We start from the raw sequence: 15,562 nt of genomic DNA, 5'->3' as shown, positions 1-15,562 counted from the left end.
CACCGGAGCTGACCCCTCTTGATGAGAGACTGGCGGCTATTATTGGGGAATCCCTATTAAGTCCCCCTCATCGGCGTTCCTCTCCTCCTCCGTCACTCGGTGACTGAGGCGGAGGGGACGCCGACGCGCCAGATGCACCGGGTGACACAGGTAACAGAAATAATTAAAATGAATGCAGTCAAGTCACATGTATGCAGGCTACACAATTACAGATTATTAATATAGAACAATTTTATTTTAGTTGCTGGGTGTTCCAGCGGGGCCAGTGGTTACGATGCTGCAGCTGAGCAGCCGTCTGGATCCAGCGTCTCCACGGCACGCGGCTCTCAACCCTCCAGCAGTGGGCGTGTCCTCACCGATGCAGTCCTTGAAATGCAGAGGAAAGTCAGTAGTTCAATCAGAGAGGAGGCCAAGGAGTTGGGCGAAATCAAGACTGCCCTGACTGAAATAAACTGCACGATGAGGGAATTCTTAAATAAATAATATTTTCCACACCTCTTGTTGTTCTTTACAAGCGACGCATCACTTCCAAACGCTGGCGCACAGCAGCAGCAGCATTTGGCTCAAATGCGTGGGGATGGGGTTCAGGGTCGGGGCCAACACAGCAATCGGCGCCAGGGGGTAGGGGCACGTTTTTAAGCTGTGCCACATTGTGTAGCACAGCACATGCCGGCACGATTTGGCACACACTGTCACTTTCACGTGTTTCTTCCATCTGCCGACGGTGTCGCCGTTTCTCATTTCACCCGTTTTTGTGCGTACGCCTGGGTCAGAGCTTGCGTGGAGGACCGCACATTTTCCCGTCAAGTTTGCTTTTTATAAATCTCAACTATTGCGTAGAGAGTGGCGTACGCCTTCTTTTGTGCGTACGCAACGTTTATAAATGAGGCCCCCAGATGTTTGCAGCTGCTGCAGCTTTCAGCCTGGAGCTTCTTCAGATGAAACAGTGATGCTGGAAACAGCCTGGAGATGTTGTGAGTCCATCACAGGGTTTGGTCCAAAGCTCCAGTGCAGCCTCTCACCTCCTCCACCTTCCTCTTTGAGGCAGCTGAAGCTCCTCCTCTTCTTCAACTGGATGATGCTGTCGTCCACCTGCAGCTGGACTATGACATCATCACTGACCATGTGGCCTAATGGACAAGGCGTCTGACTTCGGATCAGAAGATTGAGGGTTCAAGTCCCTTCGTGGTCAGATCCAGAACTTCTGGAAGAAGAAAACAGTCTGTTCTGGTTTGGTTCTTTGGTTCACTTCTTAATCCAGGTCAGGAAACCTTTATTTTCTACTAAAATGTCAATCTCAGCATCATGGTTCCATTTCTCTGGAATTCAGATCATGAGAAGAAAAATCTGTTTCAACAGATAAAAACACAAACAGGTTTCTGAAGGAGGCAAATGCAGTTCCAAGGAATGACCAGCAGGAGGCTGGAATTTCCTACAGAACCTAAACCTAACATTTGACATCCTCTGTTTTCTGCAAATGTTTGAGTTTCTTTATTTCTCTTCTTCTGGCCACAGTCTGCAGTCTTCAGGTCTAAAACTTTGTGAAGCTCAGAGGGTCTGGAGTTGTGGAAGATCCTGAACCCATCAGAAGGAGCTGCTTTAAACTTTCTTTGAAACATCAGCTGAAGATCAGGGGGGTATTCCAGAAAGCAGGTTATGCTAGCTGCAATGGTAAGTTTGAGGCTAAGGGAGTTGATAACCTCAGCTTACGGTTCCAGAAATGGATGCATTTTTCAGGGTAGGTCAAGTTGCCGTAGCAACTCATGCTCTGAACATAACCTGGTCTGGAGCAGGTTTAGTTGAAGGTTAGTTTGTTTTGAGAGAGGTGAAGCAGCATGGCGTGTCTATTTGAAGATGATTTAGTCGCTGAAGAAGCTCAGATAATACTTTTTCCACCATGAGAGGGTGATAAGACCACTTATGGATGTTGGAAAGATAAACTTTTTTACTTTTATCTAACTTAATTATTTGCTCCAGTTAAGATAAATCATTTTGTTTTGTTAAGTCAGTTTAAAAATAACACACACGTTATCAGACAGTTATTTTCCTTTCATTCAAATTAATTCAATTAAGTAGGTGTAACTTTGGTGCTGCTGTTAGATCGGCACCGCAAGGGATTGTGGGATACCATTCCCTTTGCCTGTCTGGACGGATTTTTGTTTAAGTGTGGGTTTTTGACCAAATGTGTTTAGCTGTTTAGCTGTTTTACTGTGTTTTGCCGTGTTTTGTTGAGGTATTTTGTCCTAGTATGCTTAAGTTTCTGAACCATAAGTGAGAGGAAGGGAGAGGATGATGAGTTTATATAGCACCCCTACAAGGATGTGGTATAATGCCAGTGATGGGAATTTCGTAACCAGTTGTATACAAAGTGAGCATAGCATATAATTTTTTTATTTTTATAAAAATGAGAACATCTGCCGGCTCAAACTTAGACACATGAGAGTTCAAGAATTATTATTAATTACGATGGAAAAATATTAATTGAATTGGAGTAACATGACATTTAGTTAGATAAATATGTAAATTTGAGTTGTATAAACTATTATTGAGTTTTATAGACGTAAGAAATTAGGTTGAATACATTTAACTCAATTACTTGTTACCAATAGAAGTAATTCATTTAAGTTGGCAAAATTGGATAAGTTATATATATATATATATATATATATATATATATATATATATATATATATATATATATATATATATATATATATATATATGCGTCACAAGGAAAATGGAAATACGATCAGAAACTTGTGCGTTTAGTTTGTCTGTTCTATTTCTCCAAGAAGAAACTCTTTCTTTTGCTGATGCAGCCATATTACTTCTTTGATGAGCATATAATCTTCATACGTCGTTTCCATGGTGACTCTGTGTTGGAGTCTAATTAAAAAAATTAAAAAAGACAAAGTCCAAAAAGCTATCAGCATGTTTTTCTTGTGGGTGGAACAGGAAAGATATTGAGGGACAGCTGTACCTGAGCTGAAGTAACCCTTGTGCTATCCTAGGCACTTTAACATTGGGAGTTGGGTCATCTAGACCAGTGTTTTTCAACCTTTTCTGAGCCACGGCACACTTTAACCTTAAAAAAAATCCCGCGGCACACCAGCATCCAAAAATTTAAAAAAAGAAGGAGAAACTCATATTCTGTATTGATCTACAGCCCCTCCACAATCTCACATGCATTTTTGAGATAATTGTTGCAGAAAAAGCTGGAAACTGCAGCTGTTTTTTTCTAAAAGATTCAATAAAAGTTAAGTTAGAAGATTTAAAAATAGTTTGATGTGTGTTCGTTGGTTTCAAGACGTTTAACGACAGATCTCCTTGTGCCCTGTCACTCTCACAACCCAATGCATCATGGGAGATGTAGTGCATAAAACGGCCGGAGATCGGTTTTCGGAGCTTCATGGTTTTGTTCACTTGTTCCACGGTCTGATACCGGATTCTGTGGAAAGCTACAGCGCTAAAGACGAGCTTTAGCTGGTATTTTTGTTAGAACTGAGCGACTTTACGAGCTAAATCGGGACAAGGAAGTGAAGACTTTAACCACTTCTGATTGGTCAGACTGATGACATGTGATTAAGCCTTCAAGAATGATTGGTGGAGACAGTCAAAGGGACGGGACTTTTCCCAAATACAGCCGGAGCTGCAGCTGAATCGCGGTACGGTCATTCTTATCAAAATGTCTTTAATAAAATAAAATAAACGCAAAGAAAAAGTATTTTACGATCTTTTATATTCCTAACTCCTCAGTGTTTTATCAGGGCCTGTTTGGATGAACACAGAGCTGAAATCCTGGAGATGGGAAATGTTTTTAGATCAGTTAATGAGGGCAATCTCCCACGGCACACTAGTGTGCCGCGGCACACTGGTTGAAAAACACTGATCTAGACCCACTAGACAGTGCGCTGAACCTTTTTTCTTCAATGATTTGTGATCTTCACTGGTGTCCATGGATTACATGAAATCTTTCCACCTTTATCCACCTTTGTCATAGAAAAAATAACACATCAATGTAAGGGTGGGGTCATAGGATAGCACAAGGGATAACTTAGTTTTAAAATGAGCAAATATCGACTCACTGGATAAAGAAGAAAGGTGGAGACTGTAATGTTAGAATTGATAAGAAGAGGGCACTGGTATGTGGAGCCTGAAGGTATTGATGTGTAGAGACCACGAAGAAGAGTTGATGATTCACTGGAACTCATTGCTGGACATTTCAGGGGCCTGTTTCAGAAAGGAGGTTAAGTGTAAACTCTGAGTGTGTTAACCCTGAAATCAGGGAAACCCTGGGTTTTCCGTTTCAGAATGGGAGGTTTGTTAAACCAGAGAAAGCAGAGTAAGTCAAACCCGTTTCTGAAAGAGAGATAACTTATACTCGGAGTCAGTGTCCATGGTTACTTATGCTGTGAACCTAACCTGGTCGGGAGCAGGTTTTATTCTCTAAACTCAAGGTTTCTGCCGGTCCCCTCCCCTTTTTAAAGACGAAGCGGTATTTTTCGCTTTAACCTTCATTGCCCAAATGTCCGTCACACAGAGACGGTCCAAGTGACAAGAATGGCTTGTCCTTTTTTGGAGGACCCAATAGATGAGGAGGCTGCATTAAGTCATAGAGAATTACATTTACGTCGTGCGAGGATTTTGAGACCTAGACTCGATTTTTTGTCATTTCCCCATACGTTTTTGTTTGAGCGTTACCGTTTTTCGTTGCAGTCAATTACATATATACAATGAAAACAACATTAGATATGTATTGCTATGTAGATGTTTCATATGTCAAATATTGTCAACAAAGCCTACATCCATGACATGCTCACATTTGACCTGATTGAATTATGTTTTTATACTTCATTTTTAGCTGCTGCCATGTTCTTTTAATTCCTGCAGGATTGCATCTACATGAAAATGAAATCAGGGACATTGAATTAGATTAATGTAACTATTACTTTTTGGAAACACAATTTGCTAGTACTGCTTACTTTCTTAATCCCATATAAACCTATACCACTTGATCAATACAAGGGTAGTGTTGCAGCGTGTGTGTGTGTGTGTGTGCTGAGCGGGGTGCGAGCCACGAGAGAGAAGGGGAGGGGCGAGTGCAGGTGCAGATGGGGGGGGGGTACGGAGCGGAGGTGTGTGCGTGGTATATATTGTGTGTTAGGAGGACGGAGCATTTAGTTAAATAAAGAGAAGGTGTCATTCCCAGAATAACCGTTTTGGAGTCATTCTTAATCCGCTCTGGAGGTTGAGGGTTTCGAACGGGAAGTGAACCCCGAAGGAGAATTCCCTTCGGCCCTGAAGGAAATCTCCCCTTCGCTTCTGACCACGGTCGGAAAGACGAGAGAAAAGAAAGAAGAAGTCTTCGCGCAGCGAAAGGTTCAACAGTAGACAAAAGTTCACTTTTAAAAACATAATTGCATGTATTAATAACAAACTGACCAACGTTTGCAAGAGGGGGAGGTTAACAAAAAAGTCCTCTAAACATTACCGACGTTAAATGCATTTTTCCCCCAGATTGGTTCTGTACACTGTGCAGCATTTCATGCAATTACACCAGGAATGACACTTCAAAAGTACACCTAAATATAGCCATTTTTTATTTCACACCTTACGCTATTTAAAAAGTTATTACAGTGAATATTTTATAACAATGATTTAAATGCAAACTTAGGCATTAACTTGAGCAGCTATGTTTTCCCACGCTAACTGTCTCTGTTTTGCAGATGCAGATGATGTTGCTTTTCTTCTGGAATATGTGCTCATATTCACTGTAACTCTGCAGCAGCACGTCAAGTTCAGCTGGCGAAAAATATGCAGACCTCTTTTTTTCACGGTTGCCATGGTGACTCGTGATATCTGAGCTCCATTGATAATGGCTTCTTATAGACGCGGTGCGCACGCTCACCTCCGAATCAGTCCACTCAGAGTTGATTGATCTAACTCGGATCAGCTTCTCTGAAACAGAAAACTCAGAGTTGTTAATCTCCCGATTGACCAACTCAGAGTTCAAGTTCAACCTCAGAGATGGTTGAACCTCCTTTCTGAAACAGGCCCCAGATCCTCCATGTCATTGTTTGGGTTTTATGCCTTAGTTGTTGTTTCTGTTTTGTTCTGTCATGATTTGGGTTCTGTTTCCTGTTTTATAGTCTCTGCCTTCCTCTTGTTCTGGTCCATATTGGCTCATTCCTTGTCTACCTAGTTACCATGAAAGTTGTCTTCATGCTGTCTTCATGCTCCTGTGATGACCACAGGAACATGAAGATCTCATGGGGGTATTCCAGGAAGCATGTTGAAATCCGCCTGAACTTGCTTACTCTGGGTATGTCGGTTCCAGAAGACCGGATATGAGTTGGCGTAATTGCGCTCGACTTGGTAACCCTGGGTTAACGCATGTGCACGTCAAGTACATAAAGACATTCTCAATGGATCGCAGATTTCCAGAGTCAGCATGGGAACACACGGAAAAAAAGAGAGCGCTGTACTTCAATAAGACTGGGATAGAGATCTTAATGATGGCCTATGAAGAATTTAAGCCCATTGTTTAAAAAAAAAAGCAACATGACTGAATCAGCAAAAGAGACTCTGTCTGCTTGGCAAAAAAATAACTGAGTGAAGGTGTTAGTATTATCGTATTCTCTGCTTGTGGGGAGATGAAATGTGTGTGTGTGTGTGTGTGTGTGTAGTTCCTCTTTTATCAGGTGTAATGCATCTAAAACGAGGACTCTGACCCAAGTAAAGATGAAACATAAAAACACTCTCCAACAAGGTAATGTTTTCATATCAAGATAACAACTTCTGAACTGTCATTTAATTCAATATTCCATGTATTGTGGTTGGATATGTAGCCGATAGCAAAAAGGCTGAGGCCCTTTAAAAAAGGACGAGGGTCCACCTCCACCTTCCCTCATCACGGCTGAGGAGCTGGCAGTATCCTGTAATAAAGAGCGGCCTGTCATTGATGGGATTCCAGGGGGCAGTTCATCAGACCATGCTACAAACCCAAGTGGCTTAGTTAAATGTAGGTATTTCAATGATAAGTCATGATGTATTGATGATTTATTGTATTGTATTGTACTGTATTTTGAAAAAAAAAAGTTTATTTTTACAATTTACATTTTTTGACCGCATGTTTTTTACACTTTTGCAGCTGTATTTAATATTTATTTCTTTATTTAATAAGAATCTCATTTTTGATTATAATTTTTCATAATAATTTTAGTAATATTTTTAATAACTTAATATGAATGTCATTTTTTATGTCCTTTTTTGATGTAATATTATTATATAGATTATTTCTGAATGTCGTTTTTGCTGCCACAAATAAATGAAATTTCCCCATTGTGGGATTAATAAAGTTATTTGTCTATCTATCTATCTATCTATCTATCTATCTATCTATCTATCTATCTATCTATCTATCTATCTATCTATCTATCTATCTATCTATCTATCTATCTATCTATCTATCTATCTATCTATCTATCTATCTATCTATCTATCTATCTATCTATCTATCTATCTATCTATCTATCTATCTATCTATCTATCTATCTATCTATCTATCTATCTATCTATCTATCTATCTATCTATGCATTAGTCTTGAATAAATAAAATCAACACTCACCATTTAACAAAGACATTTAGTGAGCATATTCCAGTCATTACTTCAACGTCATGCATTTCTGTTGTGTATTTTATTCAATGTTACTGCATATGATGATGTATACTGATTTTCCTGTATTAGGTATTGAGTATCTGACTGGGTTTTTGTAATGCAGATGCTGATGGTCAGTGCGCGTTGCTGGAGCCTCCTGCATCACCACACTGTTATAATTTTAAGTGATTCATGTCTTCAGATCATTAGATCATTCAATGATCATTAGTTTCGTGGATCAAGCATCTTAACATAATTTCACTGCAGGATGTAGAGTGTAGGATGAAGAGACCACATCTGCAGTGACAGAAATCGACAGAGCTAGACCTATTGAGGTATATGATGGTTCCTCACTTTTTTAAATTTGAAATTTAGATGCATATTGTCATTGCAATTTCAGAGTATTGCTGGGGATGTTAATGCAGATGAGGGTCAGTGTAGCTCCACCTTGAATCTTGGCACTGTAAGAACATTTCTGCAGATAAATTATCTCATGTTGATATTTGGTTTGTATTGCAAACATCAAATACCAATCATGTGAAAGTACTTTGTCTTTGTGGTTGCCTGCCAAAGAGCTTTATATAAGTTCCATCTTAGGAGGCAAATTGGGAAATGTGACCTTAAAATTGAATTGCTAGAGCATCAGCTGAAGGTGAGACACAGTATGTGAAAATTTAATCTGTTTGTTGAACACACTATTAAGCAATAGTCATTCTTTTTATTACAGCAAATAAAGAAATGGAGAACTATCAGACTTTAAGTCGTGTTTTTATTGGATGTAATGTAATGTAGGCTATCATGTCCCGTACCACCCTGCCATCTCTTTGGCCAGCAGGGTCCAATGGGGCGTCCACTGGTCCATTTTCTCCAAGAGGCGGGGGGAGCCCTCTCACCTGTTATGGTGGTGATAAGTACAGCACATCCATATATGATTACACATGCCCTCTCTGGTATGCAATAATGTTTTGAGCCCACGTAGGCACTGAAATCTTGCTTTCAGGATGCCTGTAGTCTGCTGTGGTGGGTCAGGTTAAATTGTGCCTGTGGTCCAGGCTGAGGTTCAGGGTTGGAAGTTATATGTTTAAAAAGCAGAGCCTGTTCCTACCGCAGGGATTGTCTTATTTTGAAAATCAGCCCACAGAAGTAGAAATACCTCGAATAATGTTTTGATTAGAGCAATTGGTTGTAACCCCCCCTCCTGCAGCTCAGGCTGCGTGGGTCTCCTCCCCTCTCCTGGTCTGGCTGGTCAGGCTAGGGAGGATCTGGTTCCCTTACGATGACACAGTTCACTCCAGCACCATGCATGTATCTCCACCCCCACTTGGACACTGCTCCCTGTCTGCTTTATCCCTCCTCCCAACCCACAGTGTATCGATGGACAGATGTCTTCTGCTTATCTTAGTGTCAGAATTTTACAACCTGGTTATCTGAAGATTCATCACTTCTCTTTGTAATAGTAAAATCTGTCCAACACTAAAGGCCTTCAGCTCTCATCTGTTTGCTCAGTTGTTGGACAGAACAAGTAAAAAAAAACTATATTTAAAAAAAAGAATTCACCAGAAAAGGTTTTCTGACCCAAATGGGATCCCTGCATTTACCATTAGAAAACTGAACAATATAAGTTTTGTATTTAGTACAAGATGACTTTTTAAAGAATAGTTTCCAACACTCAATTCAAACATCCCACATTCCCATGCTGCTGATGCTCTTCTGTAGAACCTCCTTCACCTAAAGCCTCTTGGAGCTCACAGAGGCTGCAGATGGCTTAGTTTGCTGTAAGGAGCAGCACTGCCACACCAAACATGAAAGAGCATCAAAGCTTCTCCAGCTGACGTCTTCAACACTGGGGCTCCATCCCCTTTTCCATCCATCTTTCTTTTGTTTTGATTTGAGGCCAACATTTTTAATCTGCTGCTGGGTTTAGTTCATCTCCTGCTGTCTGGAACGTTGAAGGTCAGAGCATAAGGGCCTTTGATCTTCTGCACATTCAAGAATAGAACGGTTGGTTGAGAAAAGCTGCAAAGTTCTCAGAGTAGATAATATTTATCAATAAAAACTTGATTTTAAATAATGGATCTAAATTTAAAGGAAAATAACTGAAAGTGCTGACTCAGCACAGACACAGATGATTTCCTGGAATGAAGAAAACATCAAACATCATGATGTGATCTGGAACTGAGCTGTTCTTCAGAAGATCCTCCCAAACATGGAAACTGTTGCTGCAACACGTGAAGGTTTGGTTCTGTTGGTAGTGAGATCTGATGGATCAGAACCAGACTTCTGTCAGCTGGAACTGTGGCTTCTTCCAGACCATGTGACCTCATGGACAAAGTTCCAACATGGTTTCAGTAAAATGTGGAGGTTTTCAAGAAAACGTTGCTGCAGTTCCTCCGTCTCATCAAATGAGAGATTTCTCTGCACTAAAGAAGAAAATCTTCCAGAACAGCTTCAAGCTGCAGAAAAACTGTTTCCATCATTCTGAGGACATTTCTTTAGGCTTCATGTGAAGAAAACAAACTGTTTGAAAGGATGAAAACAGAAACAAAGACGTTTCTAGAAGGTGCAGATGTTGTTACAATGAACAGCCAGCAGGTGTCTCACTGTGTGAGTCTCTGGAGTTAAAAAATGACTTTTCTTTGGTGAAATTCAATCATTTTTTGTCTGATAAGCTCATTATTTGTAAAAACCTTCATTGTCAAATGTTTTTATGCCTCCATTTGCTCTGGATTTTGGAGAAAAGGGATTCTATGTTGATGCACTGATTCAAAATGGAGGAATTCCACGAGTTAACAGATCACGCTGAAGGGTCAGAAGATGACCGCTCCTCTTCAGGTTTACTGGGTGTTGGGCGAAACCTGCCCGGGGTCACGGCGGTCCCAGAATCCTTTTGATAGAAGCTGGGTGGAATTCACTTGTGGGACCCCCTGTCCAGCCTTTGCCTGCCCTCTGCCGCAGACATTTCCCATTCCCATGTTCCCAGTGCACTTTGTCCGTGCAACACCACCCCAAGCAGGGACTGGGCCACATACAACAGGTCGACCCATCTTGAAACATGGACCAATGAGTCTAACAGTCTTTGCAAATCTTGGTCTATGTGCAGATTTGAATTCAATAACAACCATGTCTCAGGTATGCATTGTGTTTCCTATATAATGACGTATTTATTTATAGAAAAATTCTATACTAACTGTTGCAGTCTGTACAAAAGAATCAATACCATGACCTTGGTCTTGTTTTTGTGATGATTAGATTACTTCTCTTTTTTAAAAAAAGGACCAAAATTAAGCATTTTATGATCATTTTACTGTATCTGCTAAGCCTAGTCTAATTGTTTACAGATCTTTTCAATATGGTGTCGCTCTTGACTTATCTTGAACAGTGGTAACAGACTAGCGTAGTGTCTCTAGCCATTTAACTCATTGGGTTAAACCACCAAATGGTTCCCGAGTCCAGATGTGTGCAGCTCATCGCTCCCCCAGGGGATGGGACAAATGTAGAGAAAAAAAAATGTCACACTCAGGTGAGTGACAGCTAGTGAGACATTAACCCTTGTGCTATCCTAGGCACTTTAATGTTGGGTTGGGTCATCTAGACCCACTAGACAGTGCTCGGAACCTTTTTTCTTCAATGATTTGTGATCTTCGCTGGTGTCCATGGATTACATGAAATCTTTCCACCTTTGTCATATTAGGGAGAACATGTCAAAGTAAGGGTGGGGTCATCTGAGATAGCACAAGGGTTAAATGTATGTTCTCCTACCCTCTGCTTATCCTCTCCTCCTGGCCAATGGCCTTGTTCAGTGAGATGGTAAGTGTTTTTTTTGTTGGCCTCATATGGTCGTCCCAGTGACTATCAGGTAACTGGACTGAGTAATAGAACAGGAAATAGCCACTTGCTCCCAAAGCCAAAAATCACATATACCAGTATTTCTACTGAAAAATAAACAACTGTTACTCAGTTATTTGTCAAAAGAACCATTCTGGCTCAGATACCGTCTTGTTTACCTACATCTTCTGGCAAATCCTATTTTTTTATTCAAGATATTTCTTTATCACAAGGTATTCAAGTTATAAACTGTCCAATAAGATGCCTCAATAAAGCATGTGGTGTCTGTGGGCCCCCAAATGTGCAAGATGTTGGTTTGACAGATTCCCCTAAGTCTCTCTTTAGTGGAAGGAGTATGGACTTCCAACAAACTTACTCCTGTTTGGTGGCAGTAGTTACCAGAGAAAAGTTGACTGAGATCGACTCAGAGCAATCACTGTTTACCGATGTCATCTGGCTCCAACATGGTGACATCTGTCTCATAGAAAAATGGGGACTTAATTAACTTCATTTGGTCTGCTACGGAAAATTGTGTTTGGTGATCTGAAACAGGCAGATTTAAGAAAGACAGAGTCAGTAATACTGATGAACCAATCAAATGATGGATGGAGCTCTGTGATCTCAGTCCTGAGTTGAGCAGTCAGAACTGGACTTAAGGAGTCCAGCTTTGGAACCTGCAGAGAACCAACAAACAGCAGAAACCCACACTGTGGGAAAGACTCCACACTTCTCACTGATGTTCACGTCCACTTTATTCTGCACAATAAAGATTGGGACATAACTAAAGCTAAAAAGAACAGATAAACAGTTCTAATGTCTACTAGAAAACATGAATCCCAAGAACATCAGACAGAAACACCAGTCTGGTTCTTTATCCACCTCTTCGTAATACATTTTTACTAAATCTTTTCTTCACAAAACAGTTATTTGCTAACATGACTCAACAAAACATAAAAAAATAATTATCTTATCCTTCAAAACAATATTGAAATGTTCATGAATCACATAGAAAGTGTTAGAATTAGAGATGTGTAAAAAATAATTCTAGTGTTCTCATGGTTACAAAAAGACTTAGACAACATTGTCTCATAAAGTACAAAAATCTACTACTAATAATTAACCAACAAAATGTCTTTAAAAATCAAATCTTGTCATAATTCAAAACAGCAAATTTCTATTCATAGGTATTTCTAAAAGACTAAATTTCATAAACAAGTTAAATGTTTTTGTCAATTATATAAGTGAAACTCATGATGTATAAAATCATTACAAAATCCTTTATTCTGAGCAATGTGATCATAGTTTCTTTTAGATGATGAAAACCTAAAATTGTCTTAGAAGTTTAGAATATCATATCAGAAGAATCAACAATGGAATTTTTCAGCACACATTATAGCTCAGGCTGCTTTGACAGCCGACATCAGGTCATCGTCATTACTAAGTCTGGTGTCTCATCTTCCTCTTCACACCACACTTTTATTGGCTTCAGGAAAGGATACTTGGTTGGTTGAGTAAACACAGTAACATCCTGGTCTTTAAACCCCCGTCAGGTATCTTTGGAAATTATCCAAGTCCTGCTTAAAAAAACTAAATAAGAATCTCCACACAGCTTTTCAGCAGAGAACAGCGTGCAGTGCTTTTGAATTTATTTTGGTCTACTGAGACTGAGAGACCAGTTTAGAGTTAATTAGCCAGAGTTTTAAACATTGTATTTATGCATTTTTTTTACCAGTTAAATAAAATAACAAAAAGAGATTAAATATTATTGTACTGGTGTGTAAATGTCAAGCCTCTTGTTTAAAAAAGGAATGAATGTTTTCACAATATTTTATTCTTTCTATTTGAACCTTTCTCGTCTTTTCTTCACAAGACCTCTGCTGGTTTTTCTTTTTTAAGTTGCAATTTTTCACTTTTTCCTTTTTACAAAGTTTGTGTAGAAAAAGGCTTCTCCCCCATGTGAACTTTCATGTGTCTTTTAAGATTAAATGCACGACTAAAACTTTTATCACATTCCCCACACAAAAAAGGCTTCTCCCCAGTGTGAATTCGCTTGTGTGTTTTGAGACTAGATCCACGGCTAAAAGTTTGACCACATTCTTTACATGAAAAGGGCTTCTCTCCTGTATGAGTTTTAATGTGTGCTTTGAGACTGTACACATCCCTTAAACTTTTATTGCATTTTTCACATGAAAAACGCTTTTCTTCTGAATGAGTTCTCATGTGTTTTTTGAGACTAGATTTTTGACTAAAAGGTCTATTACATTCTTTACACGAAAAAGGCTTCTCTCCTGTGTGAGTTCTTATGTGTGCTTTTAGGTTAAATATTTTAATAAAACCTTTTCCACATTCCTTACACGAAAAAGGCTTTTCTCCTGTATGAGTTATCATGTGTGTTTTTAGACTAGATGGTTGCCTATAACTTTTATCACATTCTTTACACGAAAAAGGCTTTTCTCCTGTGTGAGTTCTCACGTGTGCTTTGAGATGAGATACACTATTAAATCTTTTATCACATTCTATACATGAAAAAGGCCTCTCTCCTTTATGAGCTCTCATGTGTGTGCTAAACTTAGACGAGTAACCAAAACCTTTCCTTCGCATTCTGTAAAGTCTGTCACCAAACTCATTTTTTGTGTAGACAAAGAATTTATTAACAATTCTTGAGGTCTGGCCTGTCTTTACAGAGGATAGTCTCTTTGTGTTTGGAGATAGTTTGTGTTTCTTAATCAAGGTTGCCTTCTTGAAGTTTTTTCCAACATTAGAGTGACACTGATTTTCTAACATGTGACAACTGTCCACATTTTGGACATGACTTCTGTCTCTTCTCTTCCTCTGATCTCTGTTCTGTGGGTCTGTCTCTTCATCTGTAGTTGATGTTGATTCTTGATGTTGGTTTTCTTCTTCATCCTGACTATCAGTTACATTAAAGCTCTGCTGATTGCTTTGATCTGCTTCACTGTTCTCATCTTCCTCATAAGTAGGAATCTCCATCAAGGTATCAGTCTCCTGCTTATAATCAAGCTTCTCTTCATCCCGACTGATGCAAAGCTCATCTGTTTCCTCTTTAATCTGTGGATGTTCTGGTTCCTCCTGCTCCTCTTTAACCTGTGGAGGTTCTAGGTCCTCCAGCTCCTCTTTAACCTGTGTAGGTTTTAGATCACTCTGTTCCACTCTGTAGTTCCTCTGCTGGTTCCAGAGATCTTCCTCTTCTACCACCCAATGCTGGGGAAGGACTGCAGGGACACAAACAAAAGCATGAGCCATTTTATATTTTTTTTGCAAAATATATATAGATATATATATATATATATATTCGTACTTGTCCTGTCCAACAGCTGAGCAAACAGATGAGAGGTGAAGGCCTCTTATGTTGGACATATTTTACTTTTACAACAGGGGTTCTGAATCTAGTAAAATGCAGTGAAAATTGGCGGTTACGGTGCCGAGAGGACATCTGCTTGCTGGCAGTGATGTTTAAGTACCCCCCGCCCACGCCACAGCTCTATATCTAAGGTGCAATTAAAACCGAGAGGGGAGGGGCCGGTTTCCATCGGGCAACCATGGAAGGGGACCACTGCCAAGTAGCCCCCCAATCACCCTAATAAGTGATTGTATGAGGAAGAGGGTAAGTCGGGAACAGCTAGAAGACTGCCCCCCAGTGGTGAAACAGCCGTCCTCCAGCCCCCTCCCTCATTAGGCACAGGTCTCCTCAAACCAGGAATCCAATCCCCCGGAGCGCTGACCCTCCAGGTACCACACCCCCCACCTCAGACAAAGAGAGAGGAGGCAAGAAAGCACCCCTTGTGAAGTATTTTTGACAGCAAGTTAACAGAGGACATTTTAAAATCAAGGCCAGTAAAAGTCTTTTTTTCTAAAAATTTACAAATCTTATTCACAACAGAAATGTTTGACTTAAAACTAAATGTTTTACTTTTTTTTTTGCAAAGTTGTGCTCATAGTATTATTTTAGATATTTTTCATTTTAGATGATTTTGATAAGTTATCTTACCCTATATCCGTGTTGCTTTGTCTATGTTCAAGTCTGTCTGGAGCATCCACTTTGGTATTTTTGACGTCAA

At 39.8% G+C, this 15,562-nt stretch overlaps 1 protein-coding gene and 1 non-coding gene across 5 annotated transcripts in view; one reads left to right on the top strand and one right to left on the bottom strand.

Moving 5' to 3' along the window:
- The first annotated feature begins 1,119 nt into the window (after window positions 1-1,119).
- trnar-ucg (transfer RNA arginine (anticodon UCG)) lies at window positions 1,120-1,192 on the top strand. The gene has a single exon. It is a non-coding gene; the product is annotated as a tRNA-Arg (tRNA).
- Window positions 1,193-12,217: 11,025 nt separating this feature from the next.
- The window catches only part of LOC105358446 (uncharacterized), a 38,336-nt gene continuing 34,991 nt past the window's right edge, over window positions 12,218-15,562 (bottom strand). For all 4 annotated transcript variants that reach the window (XM_023961745.2, XM_078933945.1, XM_023961758.2 and 1 more), the window contains one exon: window positions 12,218-14,716. The gene's annotated coding sequence lies outside the window, so the exon portion shown is untranslated. The remainder of the gene's footprint in view (window positions 14,717-15,562) is intronic.

The sequence above is a fragment of the Oryzias latipes genome, chromosome 2 (genome assembly GCF_053564925.1).
Source record: "Oryzias latipes strain Hd-rR chromosome 2, Olatipes_Hd-rR_3.1".
Classification (NCBI taxonomy): domain Eukaryota; kingdom Metazoa; phylum Chordata; class Actinopteri; order Beloniformes; family Adrianichthyidae; genus Oryzias; species Oryzias latipes.
The sequence above is the reverse complement of the archived record's forward strand: the minus strand, read 5'-3'. Positions and strand labels throughout refer to the sequence as shown.